Source organism: Dendropsophus ebraccatus, chromosome 13 (genome assembly GCF_027789765.1).
Source record: "Dendropsophus ebraccatus isolate aDenEbr1 chromosome 13, aDenEbr1.pat, whole genome shotgun sequence".
Classification (NCBI taxonomy): Eukaryota; Metazoa; Chordata; class Amphibia; order Anura; family Hylidae; genus Dendropsophus; species Dendropsophus ebraccatus.
Window position 1 is genome coordinate 37,819,806 of NC_091466.1, and position 27,868 is coordinate 37,847,673.

Here is a 27,868-nt window from a genome sequence, read left to right on the forward strand (position 1 = left end):
AAGAACATGTTGAAAGATCAAAATGAAAGATTTCTCGCACGTCGTTTGATCGTGTGCTGTGTTTACATGTTACGAAGTGCGCTCGTTTATGCAAAAATTTTAACGATAATCATTCAGTGTAAACGCAGCATTAGGGTGTTGTCCGTTGCAAATACAGTATGTGACTGTATTAATTTACTTCTCCAGCATTAGTTACGCATGGCCCCAACATCCGCCATGTCAAGGTTCCCTATTTGTTTCTAGTGTAGCGTACAGCAGCTTTGTGTATTTTGTGGAAGAAATAGATCCATGCCATATTTTACTTATCTGACTTTTGGTTGGCTTGAGGAACAATTTTACTTATTGCACCTATTTATAATATTGCCCTTGTTGTTAAAGTGTCACTGTTATAACATTTAAATCTTAAATCAACAGTAGATGTGAAATAAAGCAAGTTTTCAATGTACATTCATTATTAGTTATCATGGAAAACACAGCACTTCCTGTGTTCAAAGAGTCTAAACATAGGATGTCCAGTGTTTTCCTGGTCATTTGAGCACTCAGAGAAAAGGCAGTCATTTGATCGACAGATACATTGAGCCATGACACTCCTTACTGGCCAGACTTTATGTTTAGTCTTGTGTTTTCTTTTATATTTTGAATTAGTGATATTAACTCTTTCCTTGGTTTACCCCCCCCCCCCCCATCTTCTGTTTTCCTTACTTGCTCTTCTGTCTCTTTTTTCTTTCTTAAATTCTCTCTTTTTCTGATGTACTTCTTTTTGTAGCGTCCCTCTCAGAAATGCTTTTAACCCCTTCATGACGGAGATCATTGGTGCCAGGATATCCGGGCCAAATTAATGCAATGTTCCTCCCTGCCTTCTAAAGGCCATATTACACGGGCCCGACTCTGAGGAGCAAACGAGCGATATGAGCATTGTTTGTTCTTGCTCCCCAGCGGGTGAGTCTGGGGAAGGCTGGGAGAAGTTGCAGGGGGGCTGCCCGGGTGATCGCTGCTCATCCGGGCAGCCCATAGGATATAGCTGCGGTCTGCTGCCGACGCTCCTATTCCATGGAGCTGCGGTAGCAGATCGCTGCTATACAAGTTGTTTGTCTTTCAACATGTTGAAAGACAAACGACTTCAACGATCATCGTTCCGTGGAATAGGGCATTAGGAGCCATAGCGCTTTTATTTTTCCACCTACGGGGCTGGTTGAGGTGTCGTTTTTTGCACCATGATCTCTAGTTTTAATTAGCATCATATTGGTGTAAGAGAAAAATTTGGATTGCTTTTTATAAATTCTTTCCTGATTTATAATTTTAAAAAGTCAGCAATCCTGGTGTGTTTTATTTTTTTTTTCCGTTTATGCCGTTCACCGTGTGGAAACAATAATGTTATACTTTAATAGATTGTACAATTCCACACACTACGATATGTAATATAGTAAATTTTTTTACATATTTTTATTTTTATAATGGGCATAGAGGTATTTTAAACTTTTATTTAAAGGGGGGGGGTTATAAGGGTTGTTTAATACTTTTAAAAACATTTTTTTTTTTATTTACACTTTTTTCACACTTTTATTTTACTGTAAAACATGTTGTAGCATAGCATAGATCAGTGTTATCAGCAATCTGTTCATAGAGTCTGCCTGAGAGCAGACTCTATACATAGATAGCCGATCCAGCCAGGCCCGCTTCTGCCATGAGGCGGAATGAGCCTTCCGCATCAGGCGGCAGATTTTGCGGTCCGGCAGGGGGGCGGCATTATGTCCCCCCTGCTGTCATTTTTGTTAAGTATCACTTAACAAAAATGACAGCGGCCGCTCACCTGTCCCGTCACCCGCGCTCTCCACATCCCGTCAGGTCCCGCGATGTCACCCTGCAGCTGTCACGGACCTCCAGGCTGTGGTGTGTGCCCGGGGTAGGTGGGGGACGCGATCACCCCACTCACTCACCACAGCCTGGAGGTCCGTGACAGCTTCAGGGCGACGTTGCGGGACCTGACAGGATGTGGAGACAGCGGAGAGCGCGGGCCAGCTGCAGCGTGGGACAGGTGAGTGGCTGGCTGGGGGGGGGAGGGGGAATGCCGGCCATCACTCGGGGCGGCCGCCTGGGGTTTGCCTCAGGCGGCAGAAACCCCAGAATCGGCCCTGGATCCAGCTTACCTCCCTCCATTGGTACAAGCGCTTGTGCTTGTCCTGTCACTGACTACCTAACTCCTAGATGACCCTGGGCGTACCAGTACGTCCTGGGCCGCCTAGGGGACTTCAGAGCGGTGCCGTGCGGCGGCCCCGCTCTGAACCGATGTGTAGCCTGGGACCGCGGCTATTAGCGGGCACGGTCCGATTGCCATGTCCGCTAATTAAGTTTTCAGATGCAGCTGTCAAAGTTGAAAGCTGCATCTGAAAACTTACTGCAGCCGTTCCGACGTGATCGCGGAGGGGCGATCCTTGCTTCTGACCTGTGGCGGAGTCTGTGCCGTAATGGCGCTGATCCCTGCTCGGCACTCCATTGTTTTCGGCTGCAGCATCGAATGCCGATCTCATGGATCTATGCAGTATTACTATACTGCATAGCTCTCAATGAGAGATCAGTGTACTTATACTAGAAGCCCCCAGGGGAGCTTCTAGTAGAAGTGTAAAAAAAGTGGTGTTATTAATAAAAAGCCCCCTCCCCTAATAAAAGTTTTCTAATCACCCCCCTTTTCCCATGTTATAAAAATAAATAAATAAATGAACATGTTTGTTATCGCCACGTGAGTACTTGCCCAAAATAATTTATTCCTGAAAATTTAATTCCTGATCTCGCACAGGAAATGGTGTAAGCGCAAAAAAATCCCAAGGTGCAAAATTGCGCATTTTTGGTTGCATCAAATCCAGAAAAATTGTAATAAAAAGCGATCAAGGTACGAACAAAAAGTACACATCATGGCGCAAAATGGCGATAAAAGCGCTATAAGCATGGGAATAGAGCGATTTTAAGGAACATATATTTGTTAATGGTTTGAATTTTTTAAAAGCCATCAAATAAAATAAAAGTTATACATGTTACATATCATTGTAATCATAACGACTTGAGGAACATATATAACAAGACAGTTTTACCCCAGGGCGAACGGCATAAAAACAATTTTCACCACCCATTTAATTTTTTTCTGCTTTTGCAGTGTACTTTATGAAAAAATTAAGCCTGTCATTGCAAAATACAATTAGTGGCGCAAAAAATAAGGGCTTATGTGGGTTTCTAGGTGAAAAAATGCAAGTGCTATGGCCTTTTAAGCACAAGGAGGAAAAAACGAAAATGCTAAAATTTTAATTGGCCCGGTCCCCTAAGGGTTAAATGCTGCGAAGATGACAGGCAGCTGAGGGATCACAGCTGCCTGTCATTATCCTCGGCCCCTGACACACCAATGTTTGCGGGACCGCTCTCACTGCAGCAGCCCTGCACACATCAAAACCCCCTGAAGTCAGGTATGTACATATATGCTTTTTCTGCATGGGGCATGTGCGGCAGGAACGTGTATATGTATGTATGTATGTATGTGTGTGTGTGTGTGTGTGTGTGTGTGTGTATATATATATATATATTGGGGGCAGGAAGGGGTTAAAACGTCTTATGCCTACTAAGCCAGTTCATTTCCAGGAATTCTTTTGTTTTTTTTCTTGGATCTTTAGTAATGTAAACTAATGTGGATTAATCTGCCATGGTGCATTGCCTCTTTTCTCTCCTTTCAATAGTTCTACATATAAATGTTTTATGGTCCAATACTCACCTGGCCATGTACTTTACATATGTTATATCTTAATATCTTCTCACTGCCCAGTGCCAGAATTTCTTCCTTAAAATCTAATAACTTTTCATCCTATCCCCCATTCCCCTCACGTTCCACATGACCAGCTTTGTACTCATTCCCCGCCTCTATACGCCTTTTTTCTCACCTGGAAAGTGAGCCTACTGCATACGCCCATATCTACCAATGGGAAAAAGAATATTAAAACAGCAACAAACTCTGAACTGAAGAAAAAAAGCTCCATGCCCTCCCTCCCCTGCCAACAAACCCATCCCCTCCCCTCAACTGTCTGGCCCTCCTTTCAACCCACCTGCCACTTCTGGGCCCTACACTTGAGGTTAACTCGCTAGGCACGACCCTTTAAAACCATATTTCCATTATCTTTATTTATTTCACTTCAGACCCTGAGAAATCGCCCACTTTGCAGCTACTCCTGTCAAGTAGAAGAACCACACCTTCCCTTCCCATTCTACCCTCAGTTTTATGGGCAACATTAATGAATATTTGACTCCATTGTTCCTTAATCTTTTCTTCATCTCAATTAACTTTGCCCTTGCCTTCTTTGCCTTAACCCCTTAAAGTGACACTGTCACCCCTTTGTGCATTCTGACATCTCTACACAGGTGTAAAGGGTAAATTTAGTGGTTTTCATACCTTATTTCATATCATACGTCATGGTGCTTGTTCAAGTAAAAAGTGTCCTTTTATGAACTGCAGATTGTATCAAGTGGGCGTGGCCTCGTGGCATTAGCGCCACTTAGCCCCGCCCACAACAGCACCGTTGGCCATCCATCAGATCATTGCTCTATTATAATGGTCAGCAGCAGACCATCTAAATAGATTGCTGAGCCAGGATCAGCGTCATTCCGATGCTGAGCCCCGGCCGGCTCATCAGAACGGATCTCCCCTCCGTGATCACATCACGGGGGGGAGATCCCCCACTAGACACCAGGGACAGGGGGCACATAGACTCTTCAAATGCAGCTGTCAGCTTTGACAGCTGCATTTGAATAGTTTGAATAGCAACCGGGGACTGCAGGCTGCAGAGAGGGCTCATGCATTGTTAAGGGGTTAATTGTGAAGTCTTAACATCAGGGCCTGATTAAGGTTTGTGGAGGCCCTGGGCGACAATTTTGTTGGAGGCCCCCCACTCCCCCCCCCCAAAAAAAAAAAACAAAAAAAAAACCTATACCGCGATCTATACAGATGGCAGCTTACTGTAGGCGACTTATCACAGACCCCTCCTCCTTGCTCTGTTATGCATGTGATGGTTACTAGAGGCTGCAGTGCAGAGGAAGATTGAAAGCCCTAGAGACAGGAGCGGGAAGGGCTGAGTACCAGGGTAAGTTCTCACATTGTGTTTGTGTTAATAACGCAATGTGAGAACCTAGCACTTTCTGTGTGCTCCTACTCACTGTATTAGGGCCGTATTATACGGCCTTATATCCTGGGTAAGTAGCGCCATTCTGCTAGATTGGCACTCGCTTACAGAGCCTATTATAAGGCTGGATCAGCCATTGGTCGCACATCACTATTAAACATGGCGATGTGGAAAGACGTCAATCAGTTAATGGGGGGGAGTTTGATAGGGAGAAGCATTGTGGGTATTATGGCATAGAGCTATATATTTTTGTTAAACTCGTAGCACTCCTAAAGAATATTTTTCTAAAAAAATCAAAAGAAATGTCATTCAGTGACTCACAGGTGACGTCTTCTTTGATCTGAGGCGTCACTTTCCGTTTCCTCTCCATCCGGCCCAGACCACTGTGATAATTTCTTGCAGCTACAATTCATCTCTTCATTATTCTTTGTGCGTACATCACATACCCCTTCTCTTCTCCTTCTGGTATTCTTACAATTCTTAAATTGTTCCTCTGTGACCTGTTTTCGAGATCTGTTAGTTTTCTTTTCATTTGCTTATTATCTGTTTGGAGTTTTACCATTTCCTTCTTCCTTTTAGAGACCTCATCTTCCACTAATACAACACTCTGCTTCATTAAACTCTCAAACTTCCAAACAAATGTGTATACCCGACCTCGAATTCAGAATATTTACCTCACCACAGGGAATCTATAACCCTTAATGGAGAATTCTGGCGAAAATTTTTATTCAAGTATTGTATTGCCCCCCAAAAGTTATACAAATCACCATTATACACATTATTACGTGAAATGCTTATAAAGTGCTTTTTTCCCCTACACTTACTACTGCATCACAGCTTCACTCCCTGGATAAAATGGTGATGTTGGGTCGTTACATCACCATTTTATTCAGGAAGTGAAGCCTTAATGCAGTAGTTCAGGGACAAAAGCTCTTTATGTGCATTTCCCGTAATAAGTGTATATTGGTCATTTGTATAACTTTTGGGGGGCAATACAATACTTGAATAAAATTTTTTGTCTGACTTCTCCTTTAACTCCTCATCACTTTGCTGACAATACTTTGCACAATGTAGTATGTTATTACTATATATAACTGCCCCCTCACAAACGTACACTGTAGCTGTTAGCCCCCTGGGGACCCTTTACTGGTTACCCTTAACACAGGATATTATTGCATAACTAATATATATAACTGTCCTCTAGAGCAATAAAATGGCACTGTAGCTATTAGTGACTCAGTAAAACATATATCTATCCTCCTAAAGCTATGTATTATCCTTTACACTTCGCTACCAACACTTCACAGAATAGTATGTTAGTATTACAAACAGATATATAAAACCGTCATTTAGAGTGTTATATTATCCTTAAAAGGGTTATCCAGCGCTACAAAAACATGGCCACTTTACCCCCTACTGTTGTCTCCAGTTCAGGTGCGGTTTGCAATTAAGCTCCATTTACTTCACTGGAACTGAGTTTCAAAACCCCACCCAATCTGGAAACAACACTGGGGGAAAGTGGCCATGTTTTTGTATCACTCGATAACCCCTTTAAGAAGAGTCTATTGCTGTTAACTACTTTAATAACATTTTGCTGGCAAGCCTTCACACCAAATATTATATTGTTATTGCAGACAGGTATATATAACCATCTTCTTAGGTGATATACTACCACACAAAAAGGAGTCTTTCACTAGATGATGTATAACTATTTCCAACAATAACTCACAGCCGTTTTCCAAACTGTACATTATCTTCACAAAGAGGGAACTCTTAGCTGTTACGCACTTCAACCCTTCAAAAGCCACCCAGTCCCTTCCCGTGTCTATTTTAGCAGGGTCTGTATTGTGTCCTACCAAACAGCAAACAAATAGTTAAAGAGGAAAAAAACAATATTTTCACCATATGTCCCCAACAATTATAGAAAGGTTCAGCCTCCTCTACTCAGCAACTCCTTTAGGCTGCGTTCACACTACGTATATTTCAGTCAGTGTTGTGGTCCTCATATTGCAACCAAAACCAGGAGTGGATTAAAAACACAGAAAGGCTCTGTCCACACAATGTTGAAATTGAGTGGATGGCCGCCATATAACAGTAAATAGCTGCCATTATTTCAATATAACAGCCATTGTTTTAAAATAACAGCAAATATTTGCCATTAAATGACGGCCATCTACTCAATTTCAACATTGTGTGAACAGATCCTTTCTGTGTTTTCAATCCACTCCTGGTTTTGGTTGCAATATGAAGACCACTATACTGACTGAAATATACGTAGTGTGAACCCAGCCTTAAGGAGTAATATCACCTATCTTTACCCATTAGATACATGCGTGGCCACTGCAGCTGAGAAAGAAACCCCCCCTTCAGGCTCTCTGCTGGTCTGTATGTCCTGATGGCGTTCTCACTACCACCTGCTTCCACTGTTCTGGGCTAGGTGACTCTACAGTACATTCGAGTCGGCCATATGTCAGTCCAATTCCTTTTCCCTCCTTCAGACTTTGCCCCTCCTCCACGTGTCCTCCCCGCTACATCACCACGCAGGTTGTAACATGCGGATTAGGATGGCGGCACCCCGGCTCTTATCCTTTGGAGCGTGGCCAGCGAGCAGAGGATCTTCATCCCCCAGTGTGTTTAAGGTTAAAGGGGTTATCCAGCGCTACTAAAACATGGCCACTTTTCCCCCTACTGTTGTCTCCAGTTCAGGTGCGGTTTGCAATTGAGCTTCATTTACTTCAATGGAACTGAGTTTCAAAACCCCACCCAAACTGGAGAAAACAGTAGGGGGAAAGTGGCCATGTTTTTGTAGCGCTGGATAACCCCTTTAACTTCACAGGTACCGTATGGCAGTGGATTTTCTGCTGCGGATCCATAGCAGATTTGACTAAATGAATGAACACCGCATCAAATCTGCACCATTAAATCTGCTGCGGATCCTCAGCAGATACGCAGCAGATTTGACAGTGCGGATTTAATGCTGTGTTCATTCATTTAGTCAAGTTTGCTGTGGATCTGCTGCGATACGATACGTGTCTCTTTTTTTTCCAACCAGCACAAGACTGAAAAGTTGCCTTCAGGAGACTGGACCTTAATTTCTGGTAAGTATAGCTTTGTTTTACAACATGATAAAAAAAAAATGTATGCATATTGCAGACTTGCTTTATTTCACATCTGTTGATTTACATTTTGAAAGTTATAACAACAGTGATTCTTCAAAGAAAATCTATCTCTAAAGGTTGTGAAATCAGTGTAAATGAATGTACTATTTATGTCACTATCCTTAACCCCTTAACAACATCGGGCATACATTTACGCCCCCGTTGCCTGGGCTTTAACGCAACAGGGCGTAAATGTACGCCTGCGGTTTCCCCGATCGCTGTGTGTTCACACACAGCGATCGTGGCCTGCTATAAATCATAGCAGGCCATCTTAGCTTCTCGGCACGGGGGGTGGTTAACACGGGGTGCTGACGATCGCTGCTATTGGCTGATCAATTCAGATGAGCCAATAGCGGAGATCGGCACCTTTCCGGGTCATCGGTGACCCGATGACCCGGAAAAAATGGCGGTCGGTGCTGTCAGAGGACGGCACCGACCGCCATTACTGTAAAAAGTAATGGTGGTCACGGTGCCACCGGCCCGATCGCCGTGAACGGCGATCGGGCCGGTGGCACGGCGATCAAAGTCCCCAAATGTAATCAATACCTGCTCTGGCTCTAGGTAGCTGAGGGGTCCAGAGCAGGTATTTGTACATTACTCACCTGTCCCGGGGTCCCGATCAGCGTCTTCCGGGTTTGCGGCGTCCTCGTCTTCTCGTCGGGTCTTCGGCTTCTTCCGTGACGTCCCGTTCGGCTTTTTGCGAATTCAGCGTCGTCTTTTTTCAGATTTCGCGCTCTACTGCCCTCTAGCGGCTGGTAAGTGTAATACACTTATCAGCAGCTATAGGGATGTTCGGAATGTAGTAAAAGTTTTTTTTTTTCTCCAATTTTTTTTTTTCTATTTTTCGCACCCTATCGCTGCTGAGTGTTATCCAGCATCACACGAAAGTGCGCTGCTAATACACAACTCCTCCTTTTTGGCGTAGGGTGTTTTTTTTCTATATCCTACTGCCACGGTCTGCTGATAAGTGCCGCACATAAGTGCGGCATTTATCGGCAACACCATTTTTGGCGTAGGTTTTTTTTTTATACTTACTGTAAAAAAAACACGTAAAAAAACACTACATTACACCACACTACACTACTTTAAATAAAGTTTGACACTACACCACTACATACCCCATATACCAATCTCCATATAAAAGTGGCCCCCTGGCGTGTTTTCGGTATCAGACGCATACGCTATTATTGCCTCCGACACCGAAACAGCCAGTGAGGATGAATGGGGGGGGGGGGGATCCCCCAGACACGTCTTTTCCGCCAGTACCCTCTGAATAAGAGATGACGGTATGGCGTGAAATTCTCCAAACTCTGTGAGAGTACCTCAGGGTACACTTACAGATTTCGGGTACATGCACACTGCGAAATGGCGAAGGATAACCCTTTGTGCATTCCGCAGCTGGCACCCACCGGCGGACTGATGCGGGCGCGTATCTCCACCCGTGTCATAGACCATTCTATGCACGGGCGGATTCCATCGTCCATCCAAAGAATGAATACGTTGGACGGAGAGCGGAATCCGCCCGTTCATAGAATGGAGTCTATGACACGGGTGGAGACGCGCGCCCGCATCAGTCCGCCGGTGGGTGCCAGCTGCGGAATGCGTAAAGGGTCATTTGTTGCGATTTCGCAGTGTGCACGTATCCTTAGAGTGTATGTAGGAAGGGAGACCCGAATCCAGCCCCCAGATGCCACCAATCCTCGGAATTAGTGGGAAGATCGTTTGGGAACATGTACGGGCATTACTTTTATACCAGCACCCCCTCTTCTGGTCCGTCGCTGCCCGAGCTACTGTAGCTTGCGGCATGATCCAAAAATATCAGAAGCAGTAATAAAGCCCTATAATTTAGCAGCCATGGAGCGGACCCAGCGTTTCTGGATATGAAGGACCCCGTATCGCACCAGGACAACATTTTCCAGGTCACGTCCCCCACACTGGAGAACGGGAGACCCCAGAAGAAGTGCAGAGTGTGACGTAACAGGGGGATCAGGAAGGACACCATTTTCCAGTATGACACCGGTCCTGATCACCCCAGCATCTGCATACAGGATCGCTTCAAGGCGTACCACACGTCATTGGAGTTCTACATATTCTAAATTCTGTCCCTTATTCCTATTTCAGGGGTCACGTTGATCCGGGGATTATTCTGATTGCCATTATGGAGTCGGGAAGGATTTTTTTCCCTATGATGAGGCTACTGTCGTCTGCCTCACGAGGGTTTTTTGCCTTCCTCTGGATCAACACAGGTTTAATTTGATGGACACCTGTCATTTTCAACCTTATAAACTAATAATTGGCCTAATACCCCCAAATAAATTAGAATGGTCCCTTTTCCCCAACTAAATAGGTATGGCCGCCATTCCCATTAGAGGATGCCATGTTGCAATTACAAAGCCCCTGTGCGGCCAGGACAGTAAAAACCCTTCACAAGTGACCCCATTCTGGAAACTACACCCCATAAGGAATCTTACAAGGGGGGCAGCCGGGATATGGCCCCCTGGTGACTGGCACATTTGTGCCGTGAAAATGAAAACATTTTTGTTTATTATTTTCACGGCACATGTTCTACATATGTGCCCGTCACCAGTGGGGGTCCATATGCTCAATGTACCCCTTGTTGGATTCCTTATGGGGTGTAGTTTCCGGAATGGGGTCACTTGTGGGGGGTTTCTTCTGTCCTGGCCGCACAGGAGCTTTGTAATTGCGACATGGCCTCCATTCTCCATTCCAGCCTCTAAATGGCGCTCTGTCCATTTGGTCGCTTGCCCTGTGCCCATATGGCACATAATGTCCACATGTGGGGTATTTTAATACTCAGGGGAAATTACCCTACACGTTTTGCATTTATTTTCTTTTTTAACCCCTTGTGGAAATGTAAAAAAATCAAGGCTAGACCAACATTTAGTGTAATTTTTTTTTTTTTTTACTCTAAATCATTGATCTTGTCATGATTTTTTTCCTTTTCACAAGGGGCTAAAAGATAAAAAAAAACATAAAATGTGTAGAGAAATTTCCCCTGAGTACAGAAATACCCCACATGTGGGCTTAAGGCGACATGCGGGTGCAGGGTGACCCCATTATGGAAACTACACCCCTCAGGGAATGTAACAAGGGGTGTAGTGAGCATATGGACCCCACTGGTGACGGACACAAATGTGGAACAATGTGGCGTGAAAATGACATATTACATTTTTTACACTATAATGTTGGTTTAGCCTTAAATTTATCATTTTCACAAGAGTTTTTCACAAGTTCAAAGAGAAAAAAAACACACAAAATGTGTAGAGCAATTTCCCCTGAGTCCGTAAATACCCCACATGTGGACATAAAGCCCCATGTGGGCGCAGGGCAAGCCTCCGAAGGGAAGGAGCACCATTTGGATTTTGGAGGTTGGATTTGGCTAGAATGGATGATGAACGCCATGTCGCATTTACAGAGCCCTCGTGCTGCCAAGACAGTGGAAACCCCCCACAAGTGACCCCATTCTGGAAACTACACCCCTCAAGGAATCTAACAATGGGTGCAATGAGGATATGGACCCCTTGATGACGGGCACATTTGTGCCATGAAAGTGAAAAAATGAAAATTTTTATTTTCACGTCACATTATTCCACATTTGTGCCCATCCCCAGTGGGGTCCATATGCTCACTGCCCCCCTTGTTAGATTCCTTGAGGGGTGTAGTTTCCAGAATGGGGTCACTTGTGGGGGGTTTCCAGTGTTTTGGCAGCACGAGGGCTCTGTGAATGCAACGTGGCCCTTGAAATCCATTCCAGTGAAATCCAGCTTCCAAAAGCCAATTGGCGCTCCTTCCCTTGGGAGGCTCGTCCTGCGCCCGCTTGGCACTTTATGTCCACATGTGGGGTATTTCAATACTCTACACGATTTGTTTTTTTTTTTCCTTTTATCCCTTTGTGAAAATAAAAAATTAAAGGCTAGAACAACGTTTTAGTGTAAAAAATAATTTTTTATTTTTTCACGCCATATTGTTCGGAAAATCTGTAAAGCACCTGTGGGGTCCAGATGCTCACCGCACCCCTTGTTACATTCCTTGAGGGGTGTCGTTTTCTAAATGGTGTTCCTTTAGGGGTGTTTTTTATGTTTTGGCACCCCAGAGCCTCAGCCAACCTGAAGTGGTACAGTCAGAAATGACCAAATATAATGGAGCCATTGAAATTCACTTGTCGCTCCTTTGTATCTGAGGCTTGTGGTTGTGTCAAATAGGGCCACATATGGGGTATTTCTATAAACTGCAGACACGGGGCAATAATCATTGGGGTGCATTTCTCTGGTAATAGGTTTATAATTATGAAAAATATTGGATTACAATAAAATCTCTGCACAGAAATTAAAATTTTCAAATTTCTTACACACTTAGCTTTTATTTCTGTGACTCCCCTAAAGGGTTAAAACACTTTCTGGATGTGCTTTTGCAGAGTTTAGGGGGTGCAGTTTCTGAAATGGGGTGCTTTGTGGGGCTTTCTAACATACAGGACCCTCAAATACACTTTAAACCTGAAAGGTCCCTAAAAATATCTGATTTTGAAATTTTACTGAAAATTTGGAAAATTGCTGCTAACGTTTTACGCTTTTTATTGTCTGAAAAAAATGAAAGAGAGTTTAATAAATACCGCCATCATACCGCTATGTAATATATAATTTATTTGGCATAACCATTTTCTGTATAAGCAAAAAAGTTTCAAAGTTGGAAAAATGCGTTTTTTCACAATTTTTCACGTTATTTTGGGTTTTTTCATAAAGATTTGTTATAAGTATCGTCTCCAATTTACCAGAAATGTAAAGTACAATATGTCACGAGAAAACAATCTCAGAATCAGCCAGATAGGTAAAAGCATCCCGAAGTTATTAATGAATAAAGTGACACTGGTCAAATTCATAAAATTTGTCTCTGTCCTTAAGGCCATTTCAGGCTCTGTCCTTAAGGGGTTAAAGCATAACTTTTATTATTATTTTAATGTGCAAGAAAAGAAAATGTGATTTAAAGTTATATAGATCACAGAGTTTGCAGTAGCAGTGAGTCTGTGTACTCTGCCTTGTGTCTTTATGCAGTTGCTACCAAATGGATACATCTCTGAGTAAGCATAGTGGCATTGTGAACACATGGGCAATAGTGAATGTATCCAATGTGCAGTTGATACTTTACAAAGTGTACAGCAGAGGTGTCAAACCCAAATACACAGTGGGCAAAAATAAAAAAAATCAGTCAAAGTCGCGGGCCAACTTTGATAATTATTGAAGCGCGAATGCGGTGGTCCTGGCACTTTCCGAGCAGCATGCTGTGTTCCTTGCACTGTCAGTGGTGTGCGTCTCTCTCTGCTGTAAACTATAGTAAATGACATGATAAATTGCTATGACATGATTAAACCCCAACTTATGTAATCGCCAACCCCCCCAATATTGCCCAATGTAGTAGCCAACCGAACCAAAATTGACCCACATATTAATCAGCCCTCCCAATAGTGCCCAAATAGTAGTCAGCCCCCCAAGTTTCCCATATAGAAGCGAACACCCCCAATAGTCTCATATAGTAGCCAGCCCTCCCCTGTAGTCTCATATAGTAGCCATCCCTTCCAATAGTCTCATATAGTAGTCAGCCCTCCTCAATAGTTTCACATAGTAGCGAGCCCTCCCAATAGTCTCATATAGTAGCCAGCCTTCCCCCATAGTCTCATATAGTAGCCAACCCTCCCCCATAGCCTCTTATACAGTAGCCAACCCTCCCCCATAGCCTCTTATACAGTAACCAGCCCTCCCCTGTAGTCTCATATAGTTGCCAGCCCTCCCCAATAATCTCATATAGTAGCCAGCCCTCCCCATAGTCTCTTATATAGTAGCCAGCCCTTCCCTTTAGTCTCTTATATAGTAGCCAGTCCTCCCCTGTAGTCTTTTTTTTTTATAGTAGAGAGTCCTCCCCATAGTCTCTTATATAGTAGCCAGCCCTCCACCCAAAGTCTCATATGGTAGCCAGCCCCCCCTATAGTCTCTTATATGGTAGCCAACCCTCCCTAATAGTCTCATATAGTAGCTAGCCCTCCCCCATAGTCTCTTATATAGTAGCCAGCCCTCCCCTGTAGTCTGATATAGTAGCCAGCCCCCCCCCCCCTGTAGTCTCATATAGTAGCTAGCCCTCCCCCAGAATCTCTTATATAGTTGGCAGCCCTCCCCAATAGAATCTTTTATATGTGGACGGCACCACGGACCCATCCTACCCCTAGTACAGCCCCCCATACTTTCCCCATCCTGCCGATCCCGCTCCTAATGCCGGGCCTGCCACGGAGGTACGACCGCCCACTCATCTTCTCATGTAAGGCTGTCCAGTGGTGACAGGTTGTGCCATTAGCTTGGACTCACCCTTTTCTGCGGCCCCAGAGGCCGTGGGAGGCGATCAGTGGAGGACATGTGTGAAAAGAACTGTATCCAGGATCATACAGGCAATCTCCCTACTGAATTCAGATGTAAAGATTCTAGCTAAGATTTTTGCAAACAGACTGGTGAAAGTGGTGGAGAGGTTGGTCTCTGTGGCTTTATGCCAGGCCGTTCTACAGCAGAAAATGACTGCTCCATCCTGTTATTGGATGCTGTTAAGGCCTTTGACAGGGTGGAGTGGTCGTTCCTCTGGGAGGTTTTACAGGGTTATGGGTTTGGACCTAGATTTATCCAGCTGTTGAAAATAATGTATCGTAGTCCAAGGGCGGCAGTGCTGGTTAATGGTGATTTTTCCGAACAGTTTGTTCTTGTTCAAGGAACGAGACAGGGTTGTCCCCTCTCTGCCCTCATCTTTGCCCTCTCTGTGGAGCCGTTGGCAATAAAGATTAAGTGTGAGGAGGAGATAGGGGGGCTGAGATGGGAGGAGAGAGGAAAAAATATCACTGTTTGCGGATGATATACTGTTTTATATAAGTAATACATTGGTCTCTCTGACAAGGGCTATAGCGATAGTGGAGGAATTTAAGAGAGTTTCAGGATTGCAGATCAACTAGAAGAAAACTGTACTGCTGCCCTTGGATCGGGAGGTAATCCATGTTCAGGTTACGGTATTGAAAGAGGGAGAGTCATTTCATATCTAGGGGTAAGGGTGGCAAAGGATATTAGAAGATATGTGGAGCTCAACATAAATCCCCTCCTGTAAAAGTTGAGAGCCAAGGTGAAGATTTGGTTTGGTCTTCCCCTTAGCATGGCAGACAGAATTAGTTTAGTTAAGATGGTTATGTTGCCCCAAATGTTATATATGTTGGTTTACTGTCCCATGTTGCTTTAAACTGCTGGAGGCATTACTAAGGGAATTAATCTGGAAAGGGAGAAAAGGATAAAAATGGCTAACTTATATAAAGGACAGAAGGAAGGTGGATTGGCGGTACCTAACTTCAAATTGTATTTTTTGGCAGCCCAACTGCAACTTCTAGCTAGAGCAACTAATTTGCTGTATCTGCAGGAGATGTTAGAAATTGGGAGGATGAGTCGGGGGAGAGCAGACCAATGCCCCCTGGTTGATATGGCAGATAGAGTCTGGGTGGAAGCAAAGAAAGTGAGAGTATAGGGGTGTATCCCAACTCACCCCCATGTTTAATAATCTCCACTTGCCAGAGCTGGCGAAAATTAAGAAATGGAAATTTTGGCACTCATATGGTTTGTGATATGTCGCACAATTTTTTTCAGATTATGGTATGTTTTTGTCATGGGATCAGTTAAGAGGGAAATTTGGGTTGCCGGAGAATGCACTTTTTAAGTATATGCAAGTAAAACATGCAGTTAGGTACACAAAGAAAAGTAGTTATTTACAGATCACAGAAAATAACTTATGACAATTTTTTTTGAAAGGGAGAGCTCTAGATTAAAATGTCTGGTATATACAAATTTTTGAGGGGGTATCAAGAAAAGATGAATTCACATAAAAGTACTAAGCGGTGGGATAAGGATATTGCACCAATAAGTACGGTAAAATGGTTAAATATATGGAAGTGGGGGAGACAAGCATGATATAGTCATGATCACAGATTATCACAGTGGTTTGTTTACTATAGGCTTTATTATACACCGAGAATACTGGCAAAATTTGGTAGGGACGATAACAAATAGCCAAAGTGTGGGGAGAGGGATGTTGGCTTTTTTCATTTGTTTTACGAGTGTAAACCAATTTGTGAGTTCTGGCACAAAATAATAGAGATGGCTAAGGTACGTGGCGTGGTTTATTAGGTCAATGGGAAGAGATAGCTGATGGAAGGAAAAAACTGCTGAATAAACTGTTTTTAATAAGAATGATGATTGCTTGAAGATGGATGGCAAAAGAGAGTCCACTGGTGGAAGAATATATCCCAAAGATTTGTAAGATTATAAATTATGAATATGTGGTATCTTATAAACGAGGGAATCCAAAAAAATTCTTTACTATCTGGAATCCCTGGCTAGAATCTAAACTCAAGAAATCAGTTAAAGAATTTGAAATGTTGGCAATCTTCCATACCCTATTTTATTTTATTTATTTATTTTTTTGTTGTCTCCTCTTCTTCTCGGTGGGAGGGTATGGGGGGGAGGGGGAGAGGGAGGATAAGGAATAGGTTGGGACAAGGAGTAAGTTAGGTTTAAAAATCGACAATTAAATTAGCGATACAGTAATGAGCTATGATAATAAAGGGTTCCTCCTTTTTTTTTGGTTCAAATTTGTTAATTCGATTAAACATAATATATTCATAATGTGTAGAGATAAAGAAACATAATTGTCTCATAGCTCAAGGAAATGGTGCAGTAAGAAATATTGGTGCAAGTTTTTTTTATTTAAAAGAGTGTGACTGGTGGAGTACACGCGGGGCACCGGAATTATGGAGTTATTTAAGGGGAAGACTGGAGGGTGGTCATGGAGGGGCCCGGGTTGGGCAGGACAGGTATTTAATGATTATTTTCTGAAATATGCCTAAAGGTTGGAGTAGAGGATATCCTCTGTTTTTGTGACCCTGGGTGGAATTCACCTCAGTGGGGCCTCTGAGTTGAGTGTGTAAAAATCTGGCTCTCTGGGGGCCATGGTTGCCTATAATAAATGGTTAGCTGGTCACCAGGGGATTATGGAAGAAGTGCGAAACCTCTGCAGTGATAGTGGAGAGGTTTAAGCGCAACCTTAAAGTGAGGGGCCCGATGGTGGTTGGACGTCCATCTGGAGAAGGTTGGGGTTTGACGATCAGGGACTCGCTGAGTGTGAGTGGATTGGTGGATGAGGAAGGCCGCAGTGGCTGGGTCGGCTAAGGGGGTCATGAACATAGGGGATAGTTAACTCTGGTAGGTTTTTTTTTTTTTTTTCCCTGGAGTATTAGTTTTATTATTTTTTGATATTCGGTTCTGTAGTATTATTTGGAAGTGTCTGGCTACGCCCGGGTGGCGGTGCGGCCCTCGCTTGGGTGGGTGGGGCGGAGACCCTGCGTGATTAGAGTAAAATGTAGATTGAATAGGTAGTGGGAGGTGGAAGTGGGAGAGAGGTAAGCATTACCCCAAAGGATTGTCAAATTATTCGGGGCCTTGCGTTGTGACTCCACGGGAGAAACAGGCTTTGTATTGGTTATGGGTTCATATAAGTAATTGCTCCTTGTGAGGGTGGGTAGGGGTATCTTTGCAATTTTATGATTGTTTGTGATTTTATGGGGCATGTTGATTGTTATTGAAATGCAATAAAAATTAAATAAAAAAAAAGAATTGCCTGACGGGCCAAAAATAATGGCACCACGGGCCAGAGTTTGTCATGACACAATCTGCTGAGATCTTGAGTAGAGATGAGCGAACGTGCTCGTCCGAGCTTGGTACTCGATCGAATATTAGGGTACTCGATGGTACTCGTTACTCGGATGAGCATCTTGCGATACTCGAGGAAATCTCATCATCCGTTTCCTGTAAGTTTGCGCACTTTTTTGCAGCCAATAAACATGCAGGAGACTCTTTGGTACATCCTGCAATTACGTGGGACCCATACATGTCGATAGCAGCGATTGGTTGGCCAGATCAGATGACCCTGCCATATAAAACTCGGCAGCGGCAGTGCTCGCTTCAGACGCATGCTGTGAGAGATCAGGGACAGAGCTGCTGCTGGTCAGGGAGAGTGTCAGTGTAGGATTTAGCATTTCAGTAGGCAGGGTATATACTAGCAATATAAACAAACAGCCCTTTTCAGGGCTTAAAAGCTTTTATTAATACTATTACTAGAGACTGCTGGCTGAGTTGCAGTGCTGCTACCGCGATTTAAACAGCAGACTGTGGTGACCGGCTGCTGGCAGAAAGGGGGCATTAGGTGTTGCATACACACCCCTAAGAAGTGCTCAGTGTACTCCTTTTCGAATTTGGGGCTGGTGGTCCTGGCGTACTGCACTGTATAGCTGGGAGTTGTAGTGCATCTCGCATAGAACTTACTTCACTGCTCATCGTATTGGGGTGACAAAGCGTGTGTACAGTTGTTGCCCATACCAGATAGCACCACCTAAACTAGTGTGTACTGCACTGTATAGCTGGGAGTTGTAGTGCATCCCGTTTAGAAATTACTTCACTACTCATCGTATTGGGGTGACAAAGCGTGTGTACAGTTGTTGCCCATACCAGATAGCACCACCTAAACTAGTGTTTATTGCACTGTATAGCTGGGAGTTGTAGTGCATAGAACTTCGCTGCTCATTAAGCCCCCCCCCCTAAACTAGTGTGTACAGCACTGTATAGCTGGGATTTGTAGTGCATCCTGCATAGAACTTATTTCACTGCTCATTGAATTGGGGTGACAAAATGTGTACAGTTGTTGCCCATACCAGATAGCACTGTCAAGCGCCCCCCCCCTAAACTAGTGTGTACTGCACTGTATAGCTGGGATTTGTAGTGCATCCTGCATAGAACTTACTTCACTGCTCATTGTATTGGGGTGATAAAGTGTGTGTACAGTTGTTGCCCATACCAGATAGCACCGACAAGTCCCCCCTAAACTAGTATGTACTGCGCTGTATAGCTGGGATATGTAGTGCATCCTGCATAGAACTTCACTGCTCATTGTAAGGGCTGTCACAGCATGTGTGTATAGTTCCGGCCAATACCAATAGAAAAAAGGAAGCACAGCAGCACAAATAGAAAAAATAGCAAAAGGGTGCACGTCTCACCAACCGGGCCCCGGACGGTCACAATCCAAAAAAAAGAGCAGAAGACGGCACATCCAAAAATGGTGTCCAAGTTTATTTCAATACATCAGAGTGCAACGTTTCGGCTATATTAGCCTTTCTCAAGCAGTGGTACAACACACAGTGTAAACGAGATACTGTATACTGTATATAGCACACAGCATAATCAATGTGGGTAATCAATCAGTGATAAATCAATTATTGCAAAGCATCAAAAAATATATCAAAAAATATATCAAATGTCATACAAGTATATGTGGAGAGAATGTGTCAGCATATAAGGGGACCTAGGTCCTAAGGGACGCACAAAACTGATCGTGTAGCACAGCAATCTATAAATATGAAATCTTAACATTTATCTAATGAGATCCCTATCTACCCGGGTGCTCTTACTAATGACAATAAATAACATAAACAAACTAGATTTGCATTTCCAGGGAAATACATAGTGCTTGAAAAGAGCACCCCTTTACCAGTGACTTCCATTTAACTTTAATCCTGGGTGCCGTCCCTTTAAGAGCGACTTGGGTCCCATCCCTTTAAGAGCAACTTGTCTCCCGTCCCTTTAAGAGCGACATGGGTCCCTTTAGGAGCGACCTGGGTCACTTTAAGAGCGACGTGGGTCCCTTCGCTCTTGAAGGGACCCAGGTCACTCTTAATGGAACCCAGGTCGCTCTTAAAGGGACCCAGATCGCTCTTAAAGGTACCTAGGTCACTCTTAAAGGGTCCCAGGTCTCTCTTAATGGAACCCATTTCACTCTTAAAGGGACCCAGATCACTCTTAAAGGAACCAATTTCACTCTAAAAGGGCCCCAGGTCGCTCTTAAAGGGCCCCCGTTGCACTTAAAGGTACCCAAATGGCTTTTAAAGGGACCCAGGTCGCTCTTAAAGGGACCCAGATCGCTCTTAAAGGGACCCAGTTCGCTCTTAAAAGGACCCATTTTGCTCTTAAAGGGACATATTTCGCTCTAAAAGGGACATATTTCGCTCTTAAAGGGACCCAGGTCGCTCTTAAAGGGACAAATTTCGCTCTTGAAGGGACATATTTCGCTCTTAAAGGGACCCAGGTCGCTCTTAAATGGACCAATTTCACTCTTAAAGGGACCAATTTCGCTCTTAAAGGGACATATTTTGCTCTTAAAGGGACATATTTCGCTCTTAAAGGGACCCAGGTCGCTCTTAAAGGGACCAATTTCACGCTTAAAGGGACCAATTTCGCTCTTAAAGGGACCCAGGTCGCTCTTAAAGGGACCCATTTTGCTCTTAAAGGGACATATTTCGCTCTTAAAGGGACATATTTTGCTCTTAAAGGGACCCATTTTGCTCTTAAAGGGACCCATTTTGCTCTTAAAGGGACCCATTTTGCTCTTAAAGGGACCCAGATCGCTCTTAAAGGGACCCAGGTTGCTCTTAAAGGGACCAATTTCACGCTTAAAGGGACCAATTTCGCTCTTAAAGGGACCCAGGTCGCTCTTACAGGGACCCATTTTGCTCTTAAAGGGACCCAGATTGCTCTTAAAGGGACCCAGGTCGCTCTTAACCTCTTAAGGACATAGGACGTACCGGTACGTCCTATGTCCTCACTTGCACTTCAAAGCGGGGCCGCGCGGCGGCCCCGCTTTGAAGTGCCGCGATCCAGGGTGCCGCGTGTAGCCCGGGACCGCCGCTATTAGCGGGCACGGTCTGATCGCCGTGCCCGCTAATTAGCTAATCGGAGGCAGCTGTCAAAGTTGACAGCTGCCTCCGATTACCGGAGGCAACGTTTCCCTGGTGTCTAGTGGGGGAGATCGCTCCTCCGGGACGTTGTCCCGGAGGAGCGATCTCCGTTACTGATGCCGGCCGAGGACGTGTCCAAGATGGCGCCGTCCTCGGCTCGGCACTCGTTTACTTCCGGCTGCAGCAGCCGAAAGCAAACGAGTGCCGATCTCATGGATCTCTGCAGCATATCTATGCTGCAGAGATCTCAATGAGAGATCAAAGTATATATACTAGAAGTCCCCCAGGGGGGCTTCTAGTATATGTGTAAAAAAAAAAAAAAAGTGTTGTTAATAGTAAAAAGCCCCCTCCCCTAATAAAAGTCTGAATCACCCCCCTTTTCCCAGGTTTTAAATAAAAGTAAACAAATAAATAAATAAATAAACATGTTTGCTATCGCCACGTGCGTAATCGCCCGAACTATTAATTAATCACATTCCTGATCTCGTACGGTAAACGGCGTCAGCGCAAAAAAATCCCAAAGTGCAAAATTGCGCATTTTTGGTCGCATCAAATCCAGAAAAAATGTAATAAAAAGCGATCAAAAAGTCGTATATGCGCAATCAAGGTACCGATAGAAAGAACATATCATGGCGCAAAAAATGACACCTCGCACAGCCCCATAGACCAAAGGATAAAAGCGCTATAAGCCTGGGAATGGAGCGATTTTAAGGCACGTATATTGGTTAACAACGGTTTGAATTTTTACAGGCCATCAGATACAATATAAGTTATACATGTTATATATCGTTTTAATCGTAACGACTTGAGGAACATGCATAACAAGTCAGTTTTACCACAGGGCGAATGGCGTAAAAACACATTTCCCCCAAATAAAAGAAATGCGTTTTTTTTTTCAATTTCACCACACTTTGAATTTTTTTCTGGTTTCGCAGTGTACTTTATGCAAAAATTCTGCCTGTAATTGCAAAGTACAATTAGTGAAGCAAAAAATAAGGGGTCATGTGGGTTTCTAGGTGGAAAAATGCAAGTGCTATGACCTTTTAAACACAAGGAGGAAAAACCGAAAACGTAAAAACGAAAATGGGCCATGTCCTTAAAGGGTTAAAGGGACCCATTTTGCTCTTAAAGGGACCCAGGTCGCTCTTAAAGGGACCAATTTCACTCTTAAAGGGACCAATTTCACGCTTAAAGGGACCAATTTCGCTCTTAAAGGGACCCAGGTCGCTCTTAAAGGGACCCATTTTGCTCTTAAAGGGACCCATTTTGCTCTTAAAGGGACATATTTTGCTCTTAAAGGGACATATTTCGCTCTTAAAGGGACATACTTTGCTCTTAAAGGGACCCAGGTCGCTCTTAAAGGGACCAATTTCGCTCTTAAAGGGACATATTTCGCTCTTAAAAGGACCCAGGTCGCTCTTAAAAGGGACCCGGGCCGCTCTTAAAGGGACCTTGGTCGCTCTTGAAGGGACATATTTCGCTCTTAAAAGGACCCAGGTCGCTCTTAAAAGGGTCCCGGGCCGCTCTTAAAGGGACCCAGGTCGCTCTAGCGACATGGGTCTCTTTAAGAGCGACATGGGTCCCATACCTTTTGGAGTGTCCCGTCCGTTTAAGAGCAACTTGGGTCCCGTCCCTTTAAGAGCGACTTGGATCCCTTTAAGAGCTACATGGGACCCTTTAAGAGCGACTTGGGTCCCGTCCCTTTAAGAGCGACTTGGGTCCCGCCACTTTAAGAGCGACTTGGGTACCTTTAAGAACGACTTGGGTCCCTTTAAGAGCGACATGGCTCCCGTCCCTTTAAGAGCAACTTGGGTCCCTTTAAGAGCGACATGGCTCCCGTCCCTTTAAGAGAGACTTGGGTCCCTTTAAGAGCGACTTGCGTTCCTTTAAGGGTGACCTGGGTCCCTTTAAGAGCGATCTGAGTACTTATAATGGTAAAGATCATTGCTCGGTTACCATGACAATCTTACTCATGTCGGGGAGACAAAATCGTTAAGGACCTTCCATATATTACATCTTCTATTGGCCAATAGTGGACATGTGACTGTGGATGGTGTGATACATTGCATGATGAGACCTTCGAGTTCCTATTGGCTGCTATATTTCATCTATTTGCATATGTGCTGTGATTGGCTGTCAGCGGTTAGAGTGTGGCCATTATTTGCAATGGGCCATTATTTTCTATGGGAAATTTGGGGTCGTTTAACGTAAATTTCTTAAAAACTACAAATCCGATCGAAACGAAAAATAGATAGCACACCACACACCGCCGAGGGCTTCGAAATACAGTTTGAACGGAGTGTGTGCACAAAGCGGTCCGGGCTGTATTACGCGCAGAAAAATGGCTGGAAGAAGAAACGGAAGAAGAAGAAGAATACGGATTACAATATAGTGCTTTTCAAGCACTATAATAAACCCATGTGGGTATACATACATCGGGCAGGCTCGGGGATACTGCAGGCATGGGAACGCCGTCCCTCCCGGATGACGTCACACCGCAGCGCCGCTCCCCCGTATCACGTGATCGAACCCAGTCACATGACTGCCGTGTCTGGCATCGGGTCTGAGCATGCGCCGTGCGGGCATCTGTGCCCTTAGTGTAAGGGCATCTGTGCCCTTAGTCACCCAAACATTAGAGCTATCAAAACAAATAGTATTAACTAGAACTCATCATAAACAACGTGTATCGTACTGGGAATTAAAACAGGTGATATTATGAACCATATATTAAAAGGATAATAATGAAGAGTAAATCGCAGGTCATTCATGGAGTATGTAAAACATTTAAGGGAAAAGAACCAATTGGCCATATCTTGTGAAGGTAAAAGGGCTCATATATTGGGATATAAGGACCGCGGACCAAACGCCGACTAATAGTGCTTCTGCTATGCCGATCCGACACCACAGTCACCGCAGTTGGGGTGCTGAACTCCCAACACGCAGTGTTTCCACCTCGCGTCAGGGTCTGCAAATGGAACCGTCAGTCCATCCCTAAGTCCTATATGTATACCGACACTGGCCTAGTTCAATAATGGACCTGTGATAAAACTATAGAGTATAGACAGAACATAATGAATAAAGCGTAAGCTTAAATTTGATAGCTCCAATGAAATGAGTGATATACTAGTGCGATAACCATAAAAAATCATAAATAATTGCTCTAGTGATATATAGGCATGAAAAAAGAAAGACATTTTTTTTTTAAATAAATCCTAATTCAGGTCCTGGACGATGCATGCGATGTCCTACTCCTGGGTTTTAGAATGTTCAACATCCAGAAATCTGGAAAAAAGAGAGAAAGGCTATTAAGCATACAAAGAATCCAAAGACATTCCCATATTATCGTACCATCGTACTATGTAGCATAGTCAAATAAATAATAGAAGAGTGTGTTGTACTCTGTTTTCATATATCATTGTAGGACCGAGTGGTCACCGCTGGAATAGACAAAAGATAAAGAAAAAGAAAAAAAAGGGGGAAGGTGGGGAAAAGGGAGAACGAAAAGGGGGGGGAGGGGGGGAAAGGGAGGGGAATGGGAGAAAAGGGGAGAAAAAAGAGAGGGGAAAGGAACGGGAGGGAAAAGAAGGACAAGAAAGAGAAGGGAAGAGAATTTAAGCACTCATGGATGGTCCAATTTTGAAGTCCACATTCAAGGGAAAGGGACAGCCATGGGCGCCGACATATGCCAACATCTTTATGTCGGCGCTGGAGGAGTCCCAGATATATACCTCACACCACTTCAGCTCAGTGCTGAGGTGGTGGAGGTATATTGATGATATTTTTGCCATCTGGACAGGAACAGAACAGGATCTACATGATTTTTTAAATTTCCTGAATTCAATTGACGAGGACTTTAAATTCACAAGAGAATTCTCAAGGGAGTCCCTTAATTTTTTGGACACCCGGGTCTTCGTACAAGACAACAAACTACAGACTGACTTATACTCTAAGCCAACTGACCGCAATACACTGTTACATTTTGACAGTTTTCATCCTCGTGCTATGGTTGAATCTCTACCATACAGCCAACTTCTCAGAGTTAAACGCATTGTTCAAGACCCACAAACATGTGAGACACAACTGGACAGGATGTGTCACAGATTCTCAGAAAGGGGTTACCCCAGACGCATAGTGGGTGACATGAGAAACAGGGTTACACAGCTGGATAGAGATACTTTACTATCCCCTAAAATTCCACAATCCAAACCACACAGAGTGGCTTTTGTTTCCACTTATGGTACAGAAAGCAAAAGGGTAGCAAATGTTATCCGCAGATCCTGGGGTATACTTACTGATGCTTTCCCAGGAATTCCTGAGTTCACCACACCTCCCATTATGGCATACAGACGCCCCAGAAATTTGAGGGATAGATTGGTAAAGGCAGATCTAGGCCCCAACACGAGAAGCACACAAACATTCCTAGGCGCACCCAAAACTGGGAGCTTTCCATGCTTGGGGTGCGGCAACTGTAATCAAATGATTAAGGGGGAGGAGTTCATTCATCCACTCACAGGTCAGAGATACCCAATTAAACAACATCTCACCTGCAGGTCTGACTTTGTGGTATATATTCTACAGTGGCCCTGCAAGAAACTGTATGTAGGGGAAACCACGGGCCAATGTCGATTAAGGATAAACCAACATAAATCCACCATCAGAAGAGGCAAAACTGAACTTCCAGTACCCCAACATTTTACAGATCACAACCATACAGTCAACGACCTTAGATTCACAGTGGTGGATCAAATCCCAAGACTGAGATAAGGGGGCGACAGATTGGCCAGGTTAAAAAGGTGTGAGCTGAAATGGATATACATGCTTAACACACTTACCCCCATTGGTATGAATGTGGACTTCAAAATTGGACCATCCATGAGTGCTTAAATTCTCTTCTCTTTCTTGTCCTTCTTTTCCCTCCCGTTCCTTTCCCCCCTCTTTTTCCTCCCCTTTTCTCCTTTTCCCCTCCCTCCCCCCCCCCCCCCCCCCTTTTCTTTCTCCCTTTTCCCCACCTTCCCCCTTTTTTTTCTTTTTCTTTATCTTTTGTCTATTCCAGCGGTGACCACTCGGTCCTACAATGATATATGAAAACAGAGTGCAACACACTCTTCTATTATTTATTTGATTATGCTACATAGTACGATGGTACGATAATATGGGAATGTCTTTGGATTCTTTGTATGCTTAATAGCCTTTATCTCTTTTTTCCAGATTTCTGGATGTTGAACATTCTAAAACCCAGGAGTGGGACATCGCATACATCGTCCAGGACCTGAATTGGGGATTTATTTATTTAAAAAAAAAAATCCTTCCTTTTTTATGCCTATATATCACTAGAGCAATTATTTATGATTTTTTATGGTTATCGCACTAGTATATCACTCATTTCATTGGAGCTATCAAATTTAAGCTTACGCTTTATTCATTATGTTCTGTCTATACTCTATAGTTTTATCACAGGTCCATTATTGAACTAGGCCAGTGTCGGTATACATATAGGACTTAGGGATGGACTGACGGTTCCATTTGCAGACCCTGACGCGAGGTGGAAACACGGCGTGTTGGGAGTTCAGCAACCCAACTGCGGTGACTGTGGTGTCGGATCGGCATAGCAGAAGCACTATTAGTCGGCGTTTGGTCCGCGGTCCTTATATCCCAATATATGAGCCCTTTTACCCTCACAAGATATGGCCAATTGGTTCTTTTCCCTTAAATGTTTTACATACTCCATGAATGACCTGCGATTTCCCTTTTCATTGTTATCCTTTTAATATATGGTTCATAATATCACCTGTTTTAATTCCCAGTACGATACACGTTGTTTATGATGAGTTCTAGTTAATACTATTTGTTTTGATAGCTCTAATGTTTGGGTGACTAAAGGCACATATGCCCTTACACAATATGGCATTTTTTACTGCATATGGTGAGTGACGTCCTTCCGGACGGCGTCGCCCGCACGGCGCATGCTCAGACCCGATGCCAGACATGGCAGTCATGTGACTGGGTTCAATCACGTGATACGGGGGAGCGACGCTGCGGTGTGACGTCATCCGGGAGGGACGGCATTCCCATGCCTGCAGTATCACCGAGCCTGCCCGATGTATGTATACCCACATGGGTTTATTTGTTTGTTATTTATTGTCATTAGTAAGAGCACCCGGGTAGATAGGGATCTCATTAGATAAATGTTAAGATTTCATATTTATAGATTGCTGTGCTACACGATCAGTTTTGTGTGTCACTTAGGACCTAGGTCCCCTTATATGCTGACACATTCTCTCCACATATACTTGTATGACATTTGATATATTTTTTTATATATTTTTTGATGCTTTGCAATAATTGATTTATCACTGATTGATTACTCACATTGATTATGCTGTGTGCTATATATATCTCGTTTACACTGTGTGTTATACCACTGCTTGAGAAACGCTAATATAGCCGAAACGTCGCACTCTGACGTATTGAAATAAACTTGGACACCTTTTTTGGATGTGCCGACTTCTGCTCTTTTTTTTTTTTTCCGGCCAATACCAGATTGTACCGTACCCCCCCCCCCCCCCCTCTAAACTACTGGGTATTACACTGTATTGCTGGGATTTGTAGTACACCTGCATAAAACGTCACTGCTAATCTTAAGGGGGTATGCCAGCGTGTGTCTAGGTCCAGCCACTACCAGATTGTAC

At 43.9% G+C, this 27,868-nt stretch overlaps 1 protein-coding gene across 6 annotated transcripts in view; it reads left to right on the plus strand.

The window, feature by feature from the left end:
- Positions 1-27,868, plus strand: part of ARHGEF11 (Rho guanine nucleotide exchange factor 11) — a 630,876-nt gene that overhangs the window by 322,689 nt on the left and 280,319 nt on the right. The gene's annotated exons all lie outside the window — the stretch shown is intronic.